The sequence below is a fragment of the Columba livia genome, chromosome 6, assembly GCF_036013475.1.
Source record: "Columba livia isolate bColLiv1 breed racing homer chromosome 6, bColLiv1.pat.W.v2, whole genome shotgun sequence".
In the NCBI taxonomy this organism is placed as follows: Eukaryota; Metazoa; Chordata; class Aves; order Columbiformes; family Columbidae; genus Columba; species Columba livia.
Genome location: NC_088607.1, coordinates 34,422,346 through 34,446,000, shown reverse-complemented (window position 1 = coordinate 34,446,000; position 23,655 = coordinate 34,422,346). Strand labels below are relative to the sequence as shown.

At 38.8% G+C, this 23,655-nt stretch overlaps 1 protein-coding gene and 1 long non-coding RNA gene across 3 annotated transcripts in view; one reads left to right on the top strand and one right to left on the bottom strand.

Moving 5' to 3' along the window:
* The window catches only part of LOC135579787 (uncharacterized), a 35,662-nt gene extending 16,673 nt beyond the window's left edge, over nt 1-18,989 (top strand). Inside the window, exons 3-7 of the long non-coding RNA XR_010473563.1 lie at nt 11,282-11,426; nt 15,080-15,191; nt 16,535-16,677; nt 18,252-18,313; nt 18,851-18,989. This is a non-coding gene — a long non-coding RNA (uncharacterized LOC135579787). The remainder of the gene's footprint in view (nt 1-11,281; nt 11,427-15,079; nt 15,192-16,534; nt 16,678-18,251; nt 18,314-18,850) is intronic.
* MYPN (myopalladin) overlaps nt 1-23,063 on the bottom strand; it is a 69,613-nt gene extending 46,550 nt beyond the window's left edge. Inside the window, exon 1 of one of the 2 annotated variants that reach the window (XM_065067901.1) lies at nt 22,934-23,063. The gene's annotated coding sequence lies outside the window, so the exon portion shown is untranslated. Of the gene's footprint in view, nt 1-7,458; nt 7,695-22,933 lie in introns of those variants that run through there. The other variant, XM_065067900.1, reaches the window with a different exon arrangement.
* Nucleotides 23,064-23,655: the final 592 nt, after the last annotated feature.

The following is a 23,655-nucleotide window of genomic DNA, read 5'->3' as shown; positions in this document are numbered from 1 at the left end:
AAATAAATAATTTATGCTAATGTGAGAAATAATTTATGTTAATTCCCTTAATATGAGGAGAAACTCTCAAAGAAGATATGTTTTGATTGGCAAAATAGTTTTATAATTGCAAAAAGCTATAATGAAGAAGCCACTGTCTGATAGCAGAAGGAGGAAAATTACATGCAAATTACTGCAACATAACAAAACCAGGGGTGCCTCTACCTGGTGAAAATATAAAATGGTAGATGAAACTTATGTAGTCAAATCAAAGCTTCTGTGTACTGATGGTTCATTTTGGCTGGCTGTAATGTGGTTGTATAAAGCATCGTCTATTTGGATGACCAGGCCAAACAGCACAGCCATACATAGAGGAGCAAAACCCGTTTGTCTGTCACAGTCCTGAGTGAACATGTAGGAAGGAAATGGACAAATCACTGGTTCAACCCTGTCTCTGCCCCTCTGAGGGCAGCTGAGCAGGTCTGAACAGGAGAAAACAAACAGTTCCCCAGCAAAGGAGCTGGAACAATGTCCTTCCTTCTGCACATCGAAACAGAAGAAGAAGAAGGGAGCAGAGTGCTCCTTCTGGCCTTGGGAAGCAAGATATGGATAAGAATGAATCTGATACCAAATTCTTAATCCTTAGGGAGCCATCACTTTTCTTTAGAGCTCACCTGGGGTCAGAATATATCTAACTCTTCTCTATTTTCAGCTTGTATAGAAGATAACTTTTTATTCTGTTTTTAGTATGGAAGAAGTTGGGTACTAGTCAAATGTAGCACTTTGAGGCAGTGCTTGGCTACTGAAGTTTTAAAATGTTTTGAATTATGTGATATTTCTAATTAAATGGAAAATGTTGAGCTTCAGCAAATGTTGCTGTGAGGTACCAGACAATCCAGTTACAATTAATTTTGCCTTGCTTATACAAGGAGAGATGTCCAGGGTTTTGTTTGTTTGTTTGTTTCTACAAAGAGTTATACTCTCTAATGACTACAGAGAGCTGATGATTGAGGGAAGCACTGGGTAGGCTGAGCTATTCAGATGTCACAGTCAGGGGACAACAGCTTTTGTTCAAATGAGACCAAGCATGCAACATGATAGGGTGTCTGGGCTAGATAGCAATAAGGCTGTATGCAGTACATTATCTAAAATATCTGTTAAACCATCTTTCTAGCAAGCAAAAAGATATCACCAGAAGAATAACTATGCTATCACAGGGTTATTGACAATTAATAATAATTTAACCTTTCAGTAACCAACATTGGAATCTAAGCTCCAAAATTAAGATCTGTTCTTGAATTCAGTCTTCCTCTTTGCCTGACTTTCTGAATCGTTTAGGCTGAGATGTGACCTTGGCCTTGATATGCCTTGAGCCTTCCCTTTAATGTTTTCTGATGGGGATTTTGGACCAGAACTGTCTCAGTGGCTGCACAAAATCCACCCCGCAGTCCGCCACTGTGCAGCGGCACAGAACTCTGGCACTGAGTGGCAGTGCGTGGCGCTCTGCTGCCGGAACGTGGAGCTGGCAAAATGTGTGGAGTAATGGCAAATACCGCTGTTGAGCAGATAACTGTTCAGTAAGCGATAAGAAGGACAAAGTCTAGTTAAAACACAGTAGACGGTAATCTGTGGTGTCAATGAAAGCACCAATAAGTTTGCAGACCGGAAAAAATCTGTCTCATAATCAACCAGTATGAAGGGGAGGAATTATAATGCTTGTTACACATAATAGCCTGAAGCTGGTGTTATTTAGGATTGAAAATGAAATGCCTGAGTCCAGCAGTTCTCTGCTCTTGACTGGTTTGTTACCTCCAGCACCAAACAAAGGCATTGACAGCAACATTTTTTGATTTCCTGGGACACTAACAGCAGTGACCTTGGGCACCTATTATCTTGAGAGGCATCAAAGAATGTCATGAACAAAACTGACTGCATGAACTTCTTCAGTCTACTAATTCAGTTTCCACTAGCCAACTAATTGCACAAGCTTTCTGAGTTTCCAAGAGCCTGTATTTATGGCAATTTTATTAGCCAAATGATCCTTAGGATAAAACATTCACAGAGGCAGAATTAGCTGCTATGGTTTGTTTTGGCAGTAGCTTGACCTGAAAATCCTTACATGGAAGGCAGGAAAACTGCTGTGCAGGAATCTTGTGCAGTGCGACACTGAACCCTTTAATTTCCTCATGTTTGAGGCTTGTTAGATTCATTGCTGAGCCATCACTGAAAGAATCAGAGTTTTTCCTAAGAAAAGAGCAGTAGTGGAATCTCTGCAAAACTGAAGGGAATCCCAGATACATATCTGGGTTCAGATCATCTGTTGTGTTTGGTGAGAGGCAGCTTTGAATGCTCTGTATCGTAATAAACAGGTTATCTGTATCATAATAAAGAGTTTATCTGCAAATAGCAGATTTAATGCAAAAAGCATTTAAACATGTTTTTTTGGCCTCCAGTTGTAGTTATAAATGAATAATTTTAGTCAGTACACGTTGTTTTCAGGCTACCATTACTTTAACTGAGAGACTGCTTGTGTTTGAAACCCCAGTGTTGGAAAAGCTAGCAAACTGCTGCTTCTTTCTCTGCATAGTGACGCCTTTGTGGCCTTTACACAGCAAAGCTCTGCCCAGCACCTCTGTTTGGAAAACAGAAAGTTTAGCAGATATTAGAGGCTATATCCTTTTCCGATTAATTTAATTGCACATAAATTGCATTTACTCATGCACTGTTGAACACAAACAGTTATACAGGTGTTTCAGCTGTATGATCACAGCTATGAAAAACAAGCTAAGAGATGACACAAGTGGTCTGTCTTGCAGACATTTAACGATCACAATCACATTCTTATGTGCTTGCAGGAATTCTCACTTAGCAGTTGCCATTGTCACGGCTTTCGTTACCGCCTGTTGACAAGCGGTAGCTGCTGCAAGACAGACTTTGAGGCTCCAGACATAGGAAAGGTTGGGCTGGAGCAGAGGACCAAGGTTAGTGGTCCTGTGTGTGTTTGCAGATGTGAGCATAAGACATTTTTAATATTTGTATTTAGAAAGCTACCTACAAGAAGGTGGTTTACTTCTCTGTTTCAGACACGTTAGTAGCATTGAAGTCCACTGCTTGTAATGAATCAAGAAAGTCAGGTAATTAAACTGCCATTTTCAAGTAATGTAATTAAATAATGGAAAATAGGGAGCCTCCAAGCCGAGGACTGTAACAAGCTCTGACGGAAACAAAATACCTGTAAGAACAAGTAAGCTAAAGTTTATGTCCACGTTTAGGAAACATCCTACTTCTTTAGATATACCTTTCATTATAATATTTTAAATGTTCTGAGTATCTGTTGCATTTTCTTCCCTCTGTATTCCATTTTAAAAACTCCAGACCTTAAAACTCTGACTTGATTGCAAGTCTAAAAGAGGCTGGTAGCTTTTTCTTGCTCACTGTTACATAATTTTGTAAATAGTGAAAAGACTGGTGATGCTGGTGTTTTAAGTATCTTCACATACTGCTGCTCTTTGCTTTAATGTAAATGTCTGCGCTTGAAGGGATTTTAAAATTTCTGTTAAAATCGATGTGTGGCTACTACTGCTTCTGTTCCAAAAATAAATAGAAAATTCTGCAAATAAAACCTCTTAACAGGTCAGCTCCTGCCCTTGTGTACATTACAGGATAGATCTGGAGCAAGTTCACCGAAACTGCCCAGGATTTATTTGAAATAGCTGTGAACAGAATTACTAACTCCCACCTCACAGCCTGTTTGTAAATGCCACACAGTCACATTTTTTAAGTTGTTTTCAGGTAAAATGTGAAGTTTTTCTTTACTGACTTGAATCTTAAACCTTGAAAAATGTTACCTATGTACAGTTTTCTAAAAGGAAGAGGAAAAGAGAAAGGAAGGGAAAAAAGGGAAGGAGAAGGGAAGAAAAAAGGAAAAAACAGGTAAATATCAAACATCCAATATTTAGAATTTTGTGGAACTTTATTTTTAACAAATCTTTAATGGCTTGGGAGTTGAACAATGCCTCATCTTTTGAATACTTGTGATAGTGGATTGGGGCCTTAACTGGTAAAACTAATAAATTAATTTTAAACTGAAATTGCTATCTGGATTTTCATCAGAAAGGGAATATAGAATTGAGTTATCTATATACAGTTATATGTAATCTATATTTAGTTTAAAATATTATACCGGAGTAATAAAAAAATTGAATTTACAAAGATATCATTTGATGTGAATATTTTATGAACAGTAGGTTAATAATATCAAAGTACAAGCAAGTAAATTGAAGCTGGAAATATTTAAGAGTCTAGATTTCTGTAGCAGAGGATCTATCTAGACTGCTTTTTGTCGTGATATTGGTCTCCTCTGCATTCTTCATTACCACTGTATTTCGCCCCTGATCTCTCTTCCCTTTCCTGCTGACAGCAAAATTGCAGAGCCCACAAAAGAAAAAAGCTGGAATTCATAATCTCAGGAATGGGACAGGTTAACTCCTCTCTCCAACAAGTCATGCTGCAGGAGATACTCAAGAGGCCTGTGTGCATGTGGAGTTGTGCCCTGGTCTGTGACCTCCATGTTACAGTAGCAGCATAAATACTCAACTCTTCTTCAAGGAAAAAGCACAGTCAAAGCTCTTTAATTTTTTGAACATTTTCTTCATACTATCATAAAATGAAACAACCTTTTTTATGTTCCTCTGATCACAAAACAGTCTTTATTTTTTTCAAAATTAATACTGTCCCTTAGTAGTTCTCAAAATGAGAACTGAGACCTTATGTTACTAGTGTCTCAAATTTTCTTTGCCTCCTCACTGCATCTTCTTGAACTGCAAGTTAAACAATGTCTTGAAGAAACTCCATATAAATTGAAATAAATTTAATCCGATTTTTAAATAAGAAGTTCGAAAAGGAAAGCAGGTGATAGCTGTCTCTGAGGCCCGCCTGGGATGCTCCTCCATCCTCCTCTCCCACCGACCTGCGTGGGCTGCGCCTCACATGTCAGGGCAAGCTCTCAGTGTAGAACTTCAAGTGCTCGTAATGTAGGACAAGTTTCAAGTTTTTATTTATTCAGGTAATTAATGTATGTTTCCTTCAAGGATTGCCTATATGAGTTTTTCTATGAAAGGCCCCTAAAGATACAGCAGAGTCTCAATGGAAAATAAAACTAATAGGCAACAATATTCATTTATCCTGGTCCAAACACAGGCACACCACTCTGCAAACCTTTCATGGCTAAAACTGCAGATCCACTTTCAAGGCCCGTGACCCAAATTATTTAAATTAGGTCACTTCTATTATTCCTGCTAGCAGTATGTGTGAGCAGTGCAGAAATCCATAAACGCACACAGTTGAGAACTGCTTTAAAGTTTTAGATTGGGACAAAAGCTACAGCTCAGCTCTCAGTGTTAAAAAATGATTTATGTGTTGCATGGGCTCGGTCTATACTGACAAATTACAACACTGCATAAGGCACTGTAATGACAATTTGCACAGCTTAAAACACTGAGCAAATGTCTCCATTTTACCCATGTATATAAGTGGCATTTATGTCAAGGGAGTTGTGCACGTGTATCTGAAGGCCGGACAACATAGTGCTTGTGTAGCCAGACTGAACAAGCACAAACTGGACAAAGAAAAGCCCTGAAAAGCAGAGATATGCAAACCAGATGGTATTTGCACATCCTTTTTGTCTGGTAATTTCAAAACTATGGGCTGTTTTGATTTTAAAATGAGATTCAGTTTTCATACAACTAGTGGTTCCTAGTGATAAAGCGAACTGAAGCCCTAAATGAGACACAAAAAAAATCTGTCTTGCATTTTTTCCCCAAAAAGTTTTTCAGTTGTGCCTTTCTTTTTTCACGCTCTTACTATATCTGTTACTTTTTATCTGCTGTTATGTCTTCGTTATGCATTTCATCAGTCTTCCCTAAGAACATTGCAACATAAACCCCTTTACATTTAAATAATCTTTTCAAACTATGGTGTTTAAATGATATTTATATTAGGCAGAATTAATTTGCCTATCCCCATAGAATATTACTGTTTATGAAAACAAATACTAAACCAAGTAACTGAAAAGTAAACAGTTGTTATTTGGTTTGTTTTTTGTTTTTGTTTTTCCAGAGATTACGATTTGGATTGCATTGTCCAGTTGCTCTTATGGTATTATGGAAATTTTTAACAAACCATTTTAATGTTGTATCTATGTGCAAATATACCTAGACTGCTAATTCTTAGCAGCTGTAGATAAGAATCTTTCCTTCTGTACCGCAGCCAGTCCTGCCATAAAATCCCTGAAGAATGCATAGGAAGAGCAAACCAGCACCGAGCACACAGTTCCCCTTTGTCTTTGATAGTCTGTCGTGTACAAAACCTAGCTAACTCCTGAATTGACAATAAATGATTTCTGATACGGGAATATCATTCTACTTGGCTACAGGAACTAACACTCTTCCTATTGCTGCTTAATTTTATTCGCCGTTTCTTAAAAAAAAATAGAAAAAAGTAAGAAATATCCTGACCTTAGGAACCTTCAGGAGGTGCAGGAGAGGGAGAAGAACAGTGTTGAAGTTAATGAAATTGTTCCATTAACACGTGTGGATTTTGTTTCCACTCTTAAACTCTAGAGCGTCCTCACAAATGTAAACCTCATGACCAAAACAAAACTACTGATAAAGTAATCAGTGTCTTTAGGGTTATTTGTATAACGTTCTATTGACATAAACTTAAGAGCTGCTCTGTTCTCTTGTCAATTGTTGACATGTTATTTTGTAAAACTTAAGATGGGCTTCTGATTACTGCTTAATGTTGCAATATATTGGGCCAAACATTTGCTACTGACAGTCAAATACTTCTCTGAGACAGAGAAAGAGAGCAAGGGAGATAGTGAGAGCTCATGGGGGAGAGCTGTGCCCTTCTAGCAGGACTGTTTCTGCAGCTGTTGTGTACATTAATCCAGAGAGCAGATCTCCCAGCACTAAATATAGCCAGGGGGTCATTTTACATGACTAAATAAATAAATAAATAAATAGAAAGTATTTAACTATGGGGTCACATTTAAATTAGGTTTGATTTTTGTTTCAGAAGGAAATCCAAATTATGACATCTTGGTTTACAGATGAATGCCAGAATGTAAATATTTCAGAATACGGAGGGAAAAGCGGGAAGAAGAATTCAGTCCCAGCAAGGAACTTTTCAGGTCATTACAATCTTCTGTTGACTCTTTGGAGGAGTCAGACTGGCTCTGAGAGAATTTGAGAGCCCCACCAAAGCTATTCAAGCCCTTTATAATGCTGCAGAGCATTGTTTCTCTTTCACTACAATGCACATGCCTCAGTATAATTCAAGTCAGTCAGTTTATAAATGATTTGTTCCCTGTATGTCTTATCAGCAATAATTAGCATTCAAATATACATGCTCATCAAACCCTTCAGCACCCTATGCTGCAAAATCAAAATGCAGACCGATCTAAAGTTGAGGGATTACCTTTTTAAATTCCTCCAGATGTTGCTGCCCAACCCTGGCCGTTAGTAGCGATGACAATTATCCAGAAGTGTGAGATTAAAGTTTAGGAAGCGAAGGAATTCTTCGAGTCCTCGGGAACAGAAACAGCTAGGAGTCCATACAGTGAAGGAAGTTAACCTTCGTTATTCTGAGGATGGCTGTAAGAAGCTGGACAACCTGTCACCACCGGAGCAATAGCATTTGTCAGTTTGCAGGTCCCAAGTTATTTTGAGCAGCGTAAACCATGTGCCCGCGGAGCATTCCACCTCATTGGACAGGGAATCCGCTGCTCTGGCAGCACCTATGGGCACCCCATGCCTGCTCCTCGCGCGTGAAACGGCCCCTATAGATGCTTATGCGGGTTTTGCTGATTCATCCAAGGGGCACTGTCGTGGCATTGTGTTACTCTTCTCAGCTGGTTTAGACTTCAGCCTCTTAAAATTACCGGTTATTGCTATTGTCTTGATGTTTTGGTCAGAACTCGAAGATTATCATCACAGGGAATCCCATCAGCTGGTAACAGTGTAAGTTTTGCGACTCCAAAGGCAAACTCAGCAAATTGTGTGTTTTAATAGTAAAATATTCCTAACTTCTTTGAAGTGTTTGATTTAATAAACATCAGTGCAGAAATCTTCAAGGATGGCCTGTAACTACAAATCCTCAAAAAGCTAGAACTTCTAAACTCATTATATACTGTTGGGAGAAAAGTAACTAAAAGAGGCAAGTGAAACTTAGCTATAAATAAAACTGAGATAGAAACGTAGGTGGAATAGTTTCAATATATTTTATGTAGTACACAGAGAAACCCTGTTACTAAATAGACTTTCATTTTGTAAAACTGAGCTACTGGTTAAAACTTTGAGTGTCTAAAACCTACCACATCAATTGGAAAACGTAGAGACTAAATTTTCTTTTCTACTCATCCTGTACACCAGCAAGAGCAAATAATCTGCAATTCCAAACAGTTCAGCTTACCAAAAATGGTGCTTGATTGTTGATACTTTATTAAAAGTGCTCATCACAATTCTGGTTTTAAAAGATTACTAAAATGTTATGCATTTATCGTGAGGAATTGATATATAGTCCTTTCCACAGCTAATGGTGTAATTAGCTGGCTTTTTGACCTTCTACAGGTTCTCTCAAAATCTAATTGAGTGAGTGCCTTTGCTAGAAAAGGGGTTCTCCTGTGGGATGTAGCTCTTCAAAAAGATGAGGCATGACAGTATGAAAAATCAGGAGTAAAGGCAATTATTTTGTGAAAAATTTCCTGATGCACTGGAGGTAGTTTTCTTTTGTTTCTCTCTCTTTTTGTAAACTATCATTTCCAGAATAGCTTGTGAGCACAAGTTTGTGGAGTGTTTTCTTCAGTGATATGGAAATGTTATACAGTGAAGTCAGCCCTTCTTTTGGGGAAAGGTTAGGCATTTTATGGGTTGGGTGATGCTTCATGTAACTTTATCCCTGGAATAGAGATCTAATGTATTCTTTATAGTATCTGTAACAGGAGATGTGAGCCATACAGTGCTGACAGGAACTGCGTGTTGATACTGTACCGTGCGCTACTGTGGCTTGGACATTACAGGAGCTGTAGATCTGTAAGCTACAAAGTCTGAAGCCTGAAAATGAAGTCTGTTGTGTCTGATAAAATAACTGTAAATCTATGTGGACTTCTGCTGAAATGCATTAGAAAATGTGCATGGAGTCTTGCTGAGCTGTGAACTGCTGCTTGTCCATGATATGCAAAAATTAAGCAAGCTGAAGTGACTATTCAATCTGATCTGAACAAATATGCAAAAACTTTCCACTTTAAGAGAGAGTTTTATATAAGATGCTAGAATTGCAAAATCATTGAATAATCTGTGCAACAAATGAGCTAAGGGTCATGCAGAAAGTACAGCACTGAGAAATGACAGAAGTTATGAGCCTTTACTGTGGCAAACAGCCTGACCACTGTAACAGCGGGTGGTACAAGGACAAAACTTCCAGGAACCACAAGAAGTTAGAGCACACACAGTAAACGTGCCAGGTCTTGCAGAGCTGTTGTCTTAGAGCAACATCAGAGAATGTCAGATTCACTAGTTTGCAAATAATAGCATTAAGTCCATAAAAATACTGGTGTTCCTCTGGCTGCTTTTTTTAGAAGATGGTGAATTGAGGCTTTTGATTGCTGAGCATTAAAAAAATACTTCAGGATATCATGACCTTCAGCTTCATGGCCTTTTGTCTTTGCTGGCCAGCAGAAGGCAACATCTGCCCCTCCAGGACAAGGCGTAGTGTCCTAGAATAAATTACGTGAGCGCTAATTCTCTCCAGGTCTGGTCTGTCAAAGTCCAAAGTACATTTACAAGCGGAAGGTGTGAGTCTTAAAATGGAACTTTGTACATGGCTGGTTGGCTGTTATTCCACGGTAGGATTATCAGACTGTAATTGTAAATCTTCAGGATTTATCATAAATGGAAACTTCTTGATTTTATAGATATTAGGATGAAATAAATACAATCCTATCAATGGCATGTGCTGAACCATTAATTGAGAAATGAGATGGGTTACAGATTATTTGGTAGAGAACAATTATTAGACATCTGTGTGGACTGCCCAAAATTATATGAGTCTATACTGTCTTTTGGGTTCATCTGAAGGCATCCCTTAATACCCCACATGTTGTCCAGCCTGACAGTAAACCTGTGAATTCAGCTGGAGCTGGAGGAAGCCATCTAGGGTACAGCGTTGGGGAGTTTTAGAGCCTTAGAACATAAAAAAGAAAAGGTACCTGAAGATCTGAAGAACTCATCCTGCTCAGAGAAGAAACAGGGCTTGGCTTGCTATCCCAGAGTAACTGAGGCAGATGAGCACTTCTCTGGGATAAAGATTTGCCATAGTTACAGTGATTTCAAGGTTACAGTTAAGTCCATAGTACATATATGTCACTATCATGTACTGAGCATATAGCATATTTGCTTAATTAGTTTAGAATAAGAAATTCTCCAAGCTACCTCAAGCTCACAATTACACAAGTACAAAAGTTTATTTTGGCTTTAGAGGTTAGTGCTGGAAATAGTGCTGACAGCTGCAAGTTGGCAGTAAGCTTTGGGACATATATTACAGGGCATCCTAATTAGTTAGATACTTATCACAGAAGCTAGTGATGAAAACAGCTGGACAAACCTCAAAATTTTATTCTGAGCACGAATACTGCCTTAGAACAAAAAGCATAAAACCGAGTGCTGCTGATGTTCCATTAGGCTGGAAGCAGAAAGAGGAGGGAGGCAGGACCAGAGGACTGGGAGCCACCTGAGTGGCCACACACAGGGAGCCAGACTGAGCCTCCCGCAGTCCAAGAAAGACAAAAACCCGCACCTTGCTGAACATTAGCAGTGTGACTCACAGGAGAGGGGACATCAGTTTCACACTGGCAAGATCTTTTAACAGCTGTTTTGTGAAGTGACTTGGATTTTAATTAAGATCAACTAGACCAAGCCACTTTCAGATCAGCTCTGGTCAGCTGACAAACAACAGCTGTCTGTGTGTCTGTGGGGAGAATCAAAGTAGTGAGAGTTTCTGCTGCTACTCTTTAAGGGCAAGTATGTAAAGCAGTAATGTGGCTCAGGTGATGCTTTCTAACTTATTCAACCATTATTACTTGATCTGAATTCTTAGGGAAAATGTAAATTTATCATTGATTTAATAGTGTACTGTGGACACACCAGACAAGAAGCATGTGTAGAATCAGAAAAATATGTTCTAAGTGACAAATAGGCCTAAGAAGCGCAAGTCACAGAGCGTACCACAATTCTGTTTCCTTCAGGAGCTGGTCAGTCACTGTCAGCAATCCCTGCCACCATGGAAAGAGTGTTCCCTCGCCTGTATAACCAAAACTGCTGCTGGTCCTCACAGCCCATCCTGTGTTTCAGATGAGGATCTGTCATCTGAAAGAGTCTGGATATATTCAGGTATTTTTGCCTACAAGAGTGGATTGTGATACTTCCTCACATGGCAGCGTCTCTGGTAATGAAAGCTCATTCTAACGTGCTCCTGCCTTTGTTCTGTCAGTATTCCAGAACATAACAGCACTCAGTGTGTTTATTCTGGAGTGTTAGAAAGTGCCACCAGTGTCTATAGGAGAAAGAATTTTCTATTTTACAGCTCATCAATCTCTTCGCTTAATTTTTAAACCAATAAAAGGAGTTTGCAGTATAATTAAAGATAGGGGCAATGACATGCGTGTCTCAGGTTGTGGTTCTGTACTAAAGTGCTGGCTGATGGGCAAATGCAGATTGTTGTTGCCATGTCTGCCTCTGCAAGGGACAGGCAAGAGTACTGAGGCAGATCCAGAGAGCATTGATATATTCTATACATCACATTGCCAAAAAATAAAAGATGGTCCAGCACTGCTTCAACATTGCAAAAATGAAGTACACTGTCATTCAGCCTTGTGTGGAGACCAGGAACTGATACACAAATGGTAGAAATGACAAATCAGTGTTTGGATTGTCAGCAAACTCCTAGTCCACTGTCTCTCCAAGAATGATAAAGGGGTTCACATCCAAAGGGCTCCAGCTGATAGCAAGAAAAGCTGGTACCAGGTATGTCATAATAACTTGTTGCCATGCTCTCGCAAATGGGCTCACAATAGTGTATGTGATCCTTGCCATTAAGCCGATGAAGATGCTATACAATGCAGTAGAAATTTGCTCTTAATTTAGAGGAACACAGTACGTGCTTTTGAAAATCAAATACTTACTGTCTATAAGATTACAGGTTTTGCATGGACTTTATTAAAACCCAGTCTACAAAAGGAAAGACGTCCAAAAGAAACAGAGATATATTGATAATTACATTTGTGTCTTCAATTTTCATATATTGACCTTCAATTATATGGAGCAGGAAGATGGTGTTTATACAGCTCTCTCACACACAGAAAATGTGGAGAGATGGGTAGAACTGGAAAATGAGGAAAAAAATCTCACCCCATCTAAACAAGATTTTCTACAGGTTTTTGCCCATGATTTTAATCCAATTCTAAATTACTATCAAAAATATTAATATTGTCTTTGTAATTGGTCCTAATTTTCTGACAGGGTTTTAGCTTGTGATTTTTTTTTTAATTCCCGTTGAAAATTCTGGAACCAAAATACTAAATGTTCCATTTCTTTGAAAGCTTCCCAACAGTTCTTTGCAGTCAGGTTCTAGTGAGGTAGAGCTTTTGCAGATCTCTCCGGAGCCCTGTGGAGCCAAGGCTTACTACTCACTTCCGGTTTGCTTCCCACCAACCTCCCGTCTTGCTCATCCCAAGGCTGAACTCACTTCTCACATGGAGTATGAAATAGGCAGTGGGTTTGACAAGTTTGCTCTCATGGGCTGAAGGAGAAGCTTCAGAGAGATGTTCATATTTGACCATTTGCTGGTCCAATATGAATGGTGGCTCATAAAGTACCCACCTCGGATTATACTAGCCTTGTTATACTGGCTTATTCCAAACTGCTCCTCACCTGTGCAGCTTTGGACTATAGCAATGATGTCTTTTCTTGAAGCATCAGTGACTAGTTGCTGCTTGAGGTGTTACATTTAAAGGTCCAGTAATCTGAACAGCAGTGGCAAGTCCTATTTCTCTTTTGCATTATAGACTTTAAATGAATTATCTTAAGAGCATTATTCTTTTGGTAAGAAAAGTGTTAACAGCAATTCTCTGGATGTTTCTGGTAAAGCTAGTTCAGTAGTGATTTGCAAACCTTGTGTAAGACAATATGAGTTGGATATTTTCTATTCATGTCGTGATGCAGTGCATGTCTTAGCATGACCCTGCCAGGTATTGTGTGATTCTAACTCAGATTCTAATTTTAGAAGTGGAGACATATCAGAAGGATGAAAAAAATGGGAGCTCTTTTCTGTAGAAGGCACAAATAATAATGTTGAAATATTCTTTCAGTGCCTGTTTCTTTTTCACCCAGCCCAAAACAGGCTTTGCCAACAGGGTAGCACTCATGTGAGGATTGCCTGAGTGTTACTACAGAATTTTTCAGTCTTGTTAATTATTTAGATGAAATGTACTGATAATTTTACGGGGCCTGATGCTGTTTGCAATGAAATCAGTGATTGTTCTGTCAGGAGTCAGACTTTTCCAAAAAGTCTGTTATAAGCACAGTGATGAAAGCCATCCGTACAGAAACACAATCTCTTGTACTGTCTTCATCAGTTTCATCCAATGTTACATCTATTTGCTTTTCAAAATTAATCAATAGGTAAAAATATACTGTATATTAGATATACTGTATAAAGATTTCCATAACACAGAGAAAATCCCCGGAAAATTAAATAATTGATGGGTGCCAATTGTAAAAGGGGATTTGTAAAATCCCTTTTTTTTGTAAAAAGCTTTTTTTCAATTGTAAAAGTGTCAAATTCTTTGAGGTGGACTCCCTGCCCCAAGGAATGGAGGACACCATGTCCTAATTTTAAATTCTATTATTTTGTCTTATGCAGTATTATCCATTGTACAATGCTATCTTGTATAATATTAGCCTGTCAAAGAACTTGGTCAGCTTGCAAAGCTGCCTATAATACAAAAGAGTTAGCACAAAGTGTCTGTTCACAACCATTTTACTGTTCGCTGTACAGTCAATATTTTATGACATTCTCCTACATTCTTCCTTTTGTAAGGGAAATTCTTTTCTTTTGAAGTAGCGATATCTAAACCACATTCTGCAAGCACCTGGCTTCTTTAATTTGCTAGCATTAAATTTTTAAAGTGGATAGTTTCCCTTTATGGTTCTAGTATAAAGCGCATGAGCTCTACTTGGAAGTGCTCAGGTGGCTGAGTAGGATCTCCATAAGCTCCCACCATCTCTGGGTGCAGGGCTTGGCTCACATCAGCCTTCTTTCTAGGGTCAGCACTACCAGAATTCAGTGATTTGTAGAGCACACAGCAAATATTGATTTATAGGGACTGGCAGTTGCCCAGAGAAGCAAAAGTTTGATGCAACCTGTTATATAAGATTGTTTCGAAAAACCATTAAAAAAATCAAATACGGAAAAATGGAGATAATACTAATGAAGGCTCCTATCTATAAAATTCAATGACTTCATGGAGACTATGCCTGGTAATCAACAGAAACACAAGATAAGAAATCAATGGATTAAAATTAATAACCCGGAAACTGGGTTTGATTACTGAACAAATTATCAAGGGGATGTGCTGTTCCATTTAGGGCTTTCTTTGGGCAAGTGAAGCAGGAGGAAGCTTGGTTTGACATTGATGCCAAAAAACAGCTTGGTTGAAAGGTGTGAGATTTACAGTCAGGGTTACTACTCCCAGCATCATCAGAGACTACAGGATGCATTCTGACACTATAGAATTTCACTGTCCTGAGTGCAAGGCATGTCTAGTACAAAACAGACCATAAAAGGGGATCTGATAATGCCAGTTCTATGGTCTTCATCTAATCTGCGACACTGTGCTGTGTGAGATTTGCATCTCTGTTATGACCCTGTCCTTCTCTGTCTTCCTTTATTTCCTCTCTGTATTTCTTATCTTTTGTCTTTCCTTCTCTCGTTTTTATAAGTACCTGGCCTAGTAGACAAAACTAATGTTACTATGTTGTTTCAGGTTTCCAACTAGGAGAGCACCAGTTGGTGCTGCCTCAGACTGAAGCTGGTGCAGGTTTGCCAGGTAGTGCTGTAGCTGATATGACGATGGGCTTGTTTTCCTCAGATTGTATGTAAGTGAGGGCACTAAACCAAACACTTTGTTCTTTTGCTGTTCTTTTCTGGGTTTTGCTCTCTCCTTTTTTGTGGCTTATCTAAATTGTTCTTCAGGTAAAACAGGATTAGACCCTAGCAACTACAAATCTATCCATTTCAATTGACTTCTTTACCTTTCTTTGGAACATGCATCTCCAGAACATCTTAAAAAGGATGTTTGTAGCCATGATTAATACTACTGAAGAGATCGTCAGAGGGACTGGTACAAAAGAAAAGGAAATACAGGGATGCTACTGAAGTCAACGCCATATTATACTTTATATTTTGAGTATTTGAACTTTTAATCTTTTTATTAGTATTGTAATAAAAGTTTTTGTTTTGTTTTGTTTTGTTTTCCACATGGTAGCTATTCCTATGCTTGATATTAAACAGACCTGATACCTACCCTGCCTTTGTTAACTGCTTACTGTTGTCCAGAGACAGCAATTCATACATGAATGCTTTTAATTTGGGGTTGAGATTAACACAACGACACATTATGGATTGTATGCTTAAAAGTGTATCAAGAGTCAGTCTAGTGAGGCATATTTTGTAACCACACGGTCTCTATTTCCAATTACACATTTGTCAGAGATTTACAATGCAGTCCTTATTTTTATCACTTAAATGGCATTGTGATCTCAAACGGAGCAGAATTTCATCCAGAATTTCTTATAAAGAAATTCCAAAATCCTTAACGACCTGAGGGACTTCACTGAGAGTCCATCTGTAAGTGCTTTTAACATAAAAGAACAATAGAAGCCTGGCTGTTATTTGTGGAAACCTGATTAGGTAATGAGTAAAATATATCCAGGGGTTCTTGCCTTGTGTCTGAACTAAGAACATATGTACCATTTATATAAAATACAGGTATCTTCAGTATCCTTTTTCTATTATAATCAGATATAATGGCTTTCCAGTGTATTTCTTTGTTATAGGTGAGAGGCCCTGAGGCAGACTCAGCAAGTTAAACACAAAGGGCTGAGCAGCTGGCAGGAGCCTCAGGCAGCTCACCCTAATGGTAGTGTAGATCAGGACCTTCAGGTTTTAGTGTAACCAGAACCAGAATGAATGGCTGGTGGTTTAAGCATCAGAGGCTTTGGTGCCGGTTATAGGCAACTAGAACGGTAGAGAAAATCATCACTAGTCAGATGTTTAATAGGACAAAACATTCAATAACTTAGTTGCCAAAATTATATTTAATGAGATACTCCCATAATTGGAATGTCTTAAATGGTTGTTGCTAGAAGAGAATAAGGAGAGGGCATTCATGGATAGTCTACATTCTAAAAATAATTTCTTGAGACCTCTTGCTTTCCAGACAAACTCAGATGACGGTTTCAGTGGTTTCTCAGCAGTGTGCCTGGCAGTCTGCTCGTCACTGCACTTGTGCTCATCGGATCGCCTCAGCCAAGTCAGCCTGGGAGAAACACTTTGGAGGACAGCAACACCATGTTCAGTGAGGTGACTAGAGGAAATAACTAAAGACAAGAGCTTGACAAACAGAGGTCAGGAGAGCATAGTTTTGCAGCGGTTTGCTAAAATATGACAGAAGCAAACACCATGGAAAGAAGAGACGGTGCATAGTGTGTTGCAGCAGTGCAACAGAATGAACTGAGGAATGGTCAATCTGAAGGGACACAGCTGGGGAAGAGTTTGTATCCACACTTCCATGGAACCTGTCATCTTGACACATGGTGGCCGCAGAAATGCACGGCAGTCTCCGTGCCAACAAATAAGATGCAGCAATGGCCTGTGGGGTCAGGGGCATGGGTTGTCTGGCTGCAGCAGGAGCAGTGCTAGTTGTGCACGGCGTTCAGGACCCTGCCTAGCTCTCTGATTGTACAGACAAGGGGCAAAACCAGCTTCTGCACAAGCTCTATGGCTTTTAAAATTTTCCTCCTTTGCATTAAAACAGTGCTCTTTTTTAGGGAAAACATAACTAGGATATGATTCTCAAATTCTGAATCTCATTAGGTGACGGATTTAAGAAATAGCTACTGTTTTACTAGCACTTCAGTGTGTCACCTTATTCTGCACAATTGAGATCGGTTTACCAGCCCCTCCTGGTGATTCTTGTTTCTCTTTCCCTTACGCTGCCTCATCTGTCTGGAACGCCTTCCCTCAGGCCACTGAGTCACCTTCCCACTTTAAATGTTGCTTTTTTCATTGTAATTTTAAACTGACTTGCATAACATAATTTGTAAAAATTTCTATGAAGATGCACTGCCAAAATTCTATCTATAGATACTGATGAAGCTCCAAAAAAACTGGGCTTTTTTTTTTGGCTACAACTTTAGTGACAGAATTAATTTTAAAATAAGGGTCTTTTTTGTCAAAACACAAGCAAACTTTCAGAAGGGACAGAGATGAGAATTAAAGTCATTTGATGGTACCAGCTTATTGAACACTAGCAGTATCAGAATCACTCTGTCTGGCTAAAGAACAAGTGATAGACAGATAACGTGAGCTCGCTTACTGCAGTAAGGAATACTTATGACTGTGCTTACTAATGACCCAGAAAATTACCTCAGAACAACAATAGCAGGAGCATTCTGACTAGCTATAGAAATTGTTAACTATGCCAAACGTGAACTTTTAATAAGTATATATGACAGAGAAAGAGAGAAAAAGAAAGAGAGGATGATATACCTTTTCCAACAGGAAACTAAATAAGACCTCTAAATCATTACAAATAAATCACCTAGTAATCAAAAATGTTTATGACTACTTTCTCAGGCCATATTTAAGCCAGTGGTTCTGCTTATGCAGTTTTTAGTCTCCAGAACCATCTAATTTCCAAACAGGCAAAATATAAATTTGCTCAATGGAAGGAATCAAAAGATATAACACAGGATTTAAAATATATTCTGATCTGATAAACCACACACATAACAAGCCAAGTTTAGGGCAACTGGTACATCAGTGACATGTAGTAATGCCATATACTATCACATAAGTTATAAAAAGGAATTTTCTTTCTGCCTAGGGTGCCTTTGAAAATGCTTTTTTAAATGTCTCACTTCTTTCTGCTTTAGAAAAGGAAGAATATTGGAAGACTCCAAACTGTGACAATTAGAAAGAAGCTGCAAATAATATGGTAAGTGTTTTTCAGTTAATCTGTTTAGTAAACGCCTTTGAAATCACAACAAAACCTTTTTGGCATGCTTAACTGGTGGTGTGAGCCTGTGGAAACTTGATATTTGAACTATGTTTTAGACATAATGCTCTTAAAGTATATGCTTAGTGTTAAATCAGGATAAAATAGTAAATCGTGAAAATATCTGTTTTATAAAGAAATATTTACTAGTTTGGAAATTGATAGACAGAATATGAGGACCAAGCCTGTGTTTTCATTAAATAGTTATAAAGATATACTATCAATTTTCTTACTACTTGTTGAAAAGCTAAGGGATTACTTGTGTAGATCCAGTTGCATATTCTCATTTAGGTGTTTGTATAACTTGATATTGGCCAAGATTTTGACATTTGAGTGACTAGAGGCAGCCACCTAAACCATTACTCACCATTTTTTGAAAAACAAGATCATATTTTGAAGCTATATACTTTAGAAAATCTCAGCCATAATGTTTATAACCCATGGGTATCATATACGAAAACTGTTCCTCCTGTATAGCGCAGATCTGGTTTCCTGTGTATTGAGCTGTTGAAGAGGATTGAAGGTGTATGAGTGAAGAGAGAATTTGAAGTGGGGAGAGGAGCGGGAATTGGGAGCTAGAACTGCTGGTATCATGCTGGGATGGACAGAGTTTGCCTGGAATGCATTTCAGTTTGCTGACTGCACTGCATGAAAGGAGTACAAACATGTATTTTTTCATACTTGACATCCTCAGTTGTGAGGTTTGGAGCCGTGATATAAACCTGTCAAGACTCAACTAGTTTAAATTGGTATTAGTTCCATTGAGAAGCAACTTACCTGTCTGAGGGTTTGACCTAGAAGAAAGGGAAGCAGGGAAAATGACAGCTTTGACTTATTGGCCAGAGAGGGCCAAGAGAAAGAACTCAGGGGTAGGAACTTACAGAGTTTTCCCAGCTTCTAATCAAGATAATAAAGTTTAAAATCCAAGAAGCGATGAATAATTTGATTCCCAAGAATGAGGCCTCTAATAACAGTCTCCAGCTTGTGATATAGCTACTTTCTGTGTGCTCCCATGGGCTCCTTTTGATTGTATTATTGAAACTATTAAGGAGGGGTAACTGTGCTCCAAGTAGTGTTGTTTTCTTTCCTCGTTTTGGAAAACTTACTAAGGAAACTCTTGATGTACTGTATGGTTCCTAATCCTGAAATACTTGCTCTCTATTTATGTGGTGCAAGAGAAAACCTTTGGCTGTTCTGCAGAGATGTGAAAGTCTCTCTGGTCTAGATCCTTAGATGCAGGATTTGATGTAGCCAAATGTTTACATCAGAAAATACGTGACAATCAGTATAATGAGTTTCCCTTTTAATTCTTTTTATGTTGATCACTATATGTCCAAACAAATTATAGCAGAGGCAAGTATGGCATTTGAATCTTCAACTTCTCAAATATTTTAAAAACTTGAAGTTTCCTGAAATATAGCTATAAACATACATTTATTTGGTAATTCTTGAGCTTTTAAATCCCACTTCAAAATATGTAAATTTAAATTATATTGGAAAACAAACACAAAAACACCAACACATTTTAATGCTACTTGTCAAATGGTATTTCTTATAACTTGCTGTGGTTTTGTTAGAAAACATCAGGAAATTAATATACTAAGAGTTATCTGTTTTTTTGACGTGGGCAAATAGTGAGTCCGTATACGGTCGAAATTAGCTGTAAAACTAATAGTGTAGAAACTTTTAAAGTGAAGATTTTATTGTTGTATGTATTGCTGTTAACTGTTCTAAACTAAATCTTAGCCAAAAGATAACAATTTTCATAAATTTGACTTGTAAATGTGTAGAAACTGTAATCCCAAATACTAGATTCTTTAGAGATCATTGCTGATACAACTCACTGGAAATCATGACTATTTGTAGTGGTTATAAACAAAATGCTTCTAGGTTTGTGTCTATTATAATTGTGCAGGGAAGCCAGTATGGATTATTACAGTTATGAACAGACTGTTTTAATGCTTATGGTTATTATAAACTCAGAAGATAACACAAACAGGTTTATAATGGTGATGAGCTATTTAGAGGCTCAAACTTGAACAAGAGGTCAGGAAAAATTTTAAAGTTCACATGTCATTTGCCTCTCTGGAGGCTGTTTATTACAAAGCAACCCCTTGACCACAAGGCCAAGTAAGCATTATTTTCATTTGTTCTATTAAAATAAATAATTGGTTATACTCAAAGGAATTTAATTTGTAATATTTGCACTGACTGTTAAAGAGCCAGTTGGCCTGGCTGAGTTTGTTACACTCTTATAAGCATACAAGAATTTTTAATGTGTTGTTTCTATTATTAATATATTTGCAAAAGTTTTATCACATTGGGCAGAATATATTTTTCAAGTCTACTGGCTAAAAAATGTTGTGCAAGTGTTTTCTGATGGAAGTGGAGTTTCCAGTTGACTTTCCTGCTGGTAATCTGTCTGGTTTTGGATGTCTCCAGTGGGTCATGGGGTGAGTGGAAGCTGCTGTGTCTCAATTGCATGCTGTGGAAATGCCGTGCCTTTCCCTCAGACAGTCTTGGGAACAATCTCTCTTGAATCTCCAGGGATCCAGGCTCTAGGACTACTCTCAAATCTATGCCTATGTATGTTTAAGAGTAATTTTGCTGGTCTAGAACCTTACCCAGAAGCTGGAAATAGCCCTGTATTCTTCTTTTATGAAAGTAACCCTCAAATGATCATTTCTGATTGGGACCAGTGATGATATTTAGTGATGTCATAGTGGCTTGTTGATATAATGACAAGAAAGCCTTCATCAATCAGAGATGAATCACTGCTACCTCCCTTCCCATCCAAGAAATAAAGGCCAGCTAAATGCAATGGAGGTTTGGCACAAGTGGCTGTTCTACTGTTTCTGATCTCAAATGACATATAGTTGCTTTGGCCTCCCCTTTACAAGCTTGAAGTTTCAACTTGAAACAGTTTTTTTGTATGCTGGTAGACCAAACAAACATTATCTCAAAAAACGTTGTCCCAAGATTTTATCAGGAGAGAATAAGAGCCTCTAAATCATTCATATTAAAAAATCAACAAGATTGTCAGTGTTTTGCACAACTCTATTGTCAGTAAACATAAACAAGAGATTACAAGTTTGTGACAATTTTTCTTTCCTAAATGGGAGCTTTCCTAAATGAGATCTCTGGGAACATAAAGAGTCAAGAGGTTCTCTACATATGAATTATATGTAGGTAGCAGCAGTGATTCAATTTTTCACACAGTTCTGAGTATTTGATTGCTCATCTCATACAGCTCACTTTCCTTCTGTTTCCAAAATATATATATATTTTTTAATGTTTTATTCTAATGCTTAGGTTGAGACTTATGTCATATGAAATTCAGAGTTACAGTTCTCCAAGGACTTCATTCTGACTGCTCACATCTAATTTCTATGGGGCTCTTTAACAACCTCTGCAAGAGAAATCTGATTTTCCATCTCTCCAAGAGTCTTAATCCACTGTGACTACTTAATCCACTTTTGGAACAGAGATGTTCTGTACTGTAGTTGATACAAATGGCACAGATTCATTACCACTTTGACGCCACATTTCAGTCCATGCTATACCCAATATCTATCAGTTGCTAGCTGAACGAAAATAGATCTCACGGTATCATGCCCCTCTGAGTTTCAGTAATAGATGTGAAATCATGAGTCTTATCCTGAATTAAATCACAGAAGCTGCAGAGAGCTGTCCAGTCATCTTTACTAAACAAATATCTTTGTTGCAAAATAGTCCCTTATTTTTGAGTGATAACTAATAGCAGAAACAACTGGATGTAGTTTGAACATACTGGTCACAGTTTATACCTTGGAGTTATTTTCTTCCCAGCTGTTCTTCAGAGTCCTAGCACAGGAACAGAGCAAACAGCATGTCCTGACAATTGTTTTAGGCATAGGGCCACAGGCTTACACCGAGCTGATGGCAACGTCCTCTGCTTCCTAGAGACGCGTGCTGTGTCGTCCACTCTCCTAGCAATCAGCCCTAACATCCATTTCATGTCAGGCCTGTGGTGCCTCCTGATATTCAAATGTTTCCTTACAGTTTATTTTTTCTCCTCATCTGCAAGCCTTATTCTGGTCTAGAACCTTTTCTTTCGCTGTTTCTGTTCCCACACCCAGACACATCCATGCCTATCTTCCTACGGCCTGCAAGTTTTTATCTCTCAGATCTTACTCCTTGTAAAGCCAAGGACTTTATCACCCAAGAAGTGGGGTCAAGAGAGAGCTGAATATCAGGCAAAAAAAATGGTTGGGCTCAACAGTGGGAGGCTTTATCATGGTATTTCTGGTTTCCATACCAGCACGATTTTTTTCTTCCATGCCCAGTTCTATTCCAGTAACAACAAACTAAATTCTGTGAATTACATGCCAGCTCCATGTCATTTTCCCACAGAGTTTTCCCCTCCACTGTCTCCCAAGCCCCTTGAGAGGACAGATCCCTCCACCGCACCTCTGTTCACACGAGCACCTTTCTTCCTACATGAAGCACCCCGTGCTTGGGATAAGAAATGACACTAAGCAGTCCAACATGGATATTTGCAAAGAAGACAAGAGTGCTCACCATGAAGTGTTGTGGCCAGCCTGTGTGTGAGCCCCCGTTCTGGTCCTCTTCTCTGCCTCTTTGTTTTCTTCAGCGCAGGCTGCTACCTTTCTGCCTGCTCTTTACGAAATAGTAAGACGGCTAATTTTAGGGTGCTTCATCATCCTCCTATGCAAAGACACAGTGTCATGTCAGAATCAGCAGCATGTGGCACCACTTGGAGCTGCTATTTTATAAGCTGAGGTTCAGCGTGTTCTCAAATTGGTCTCTGCAAGGCAGAACTGGCTCAGTTATTTATCTTGTGTTCCTGTAGGGCTGCACCTTAAAAATCCAAGATCAGTTTCAGCCTGACCAAAAGCCCAGTTTAATGACATGGGAACCGGTGTCTCAGCATCCAACACTTATGCCAAAGAACTCAAAAGATTACATGCGAATTTCCTGGTGTTGATAGCACCTGGCCTGCTGATCTATTTATAACAGAACAATTCATGTAATAGTGCAAAATGTCGCTGCAATGGGAAGAGAGCGTGCCAGATGCGGGAAGGGGCTGTGCTCCCAGCTCTCTGTGTGGGATACTCAGAAATGTTCAGCATCTTCAGCCCCAACCTGCTGGTGCCTGGGCACTTGTGTGTTCTCTGCCACACTGCCAGGGCATGGGGGAGTCACTCTGAGCACCAGCCACAATTCGTGTGGGCTTGGGGATATCAGATACGCACAAGAGTTTGTGAGCACAAGAGCTTCAT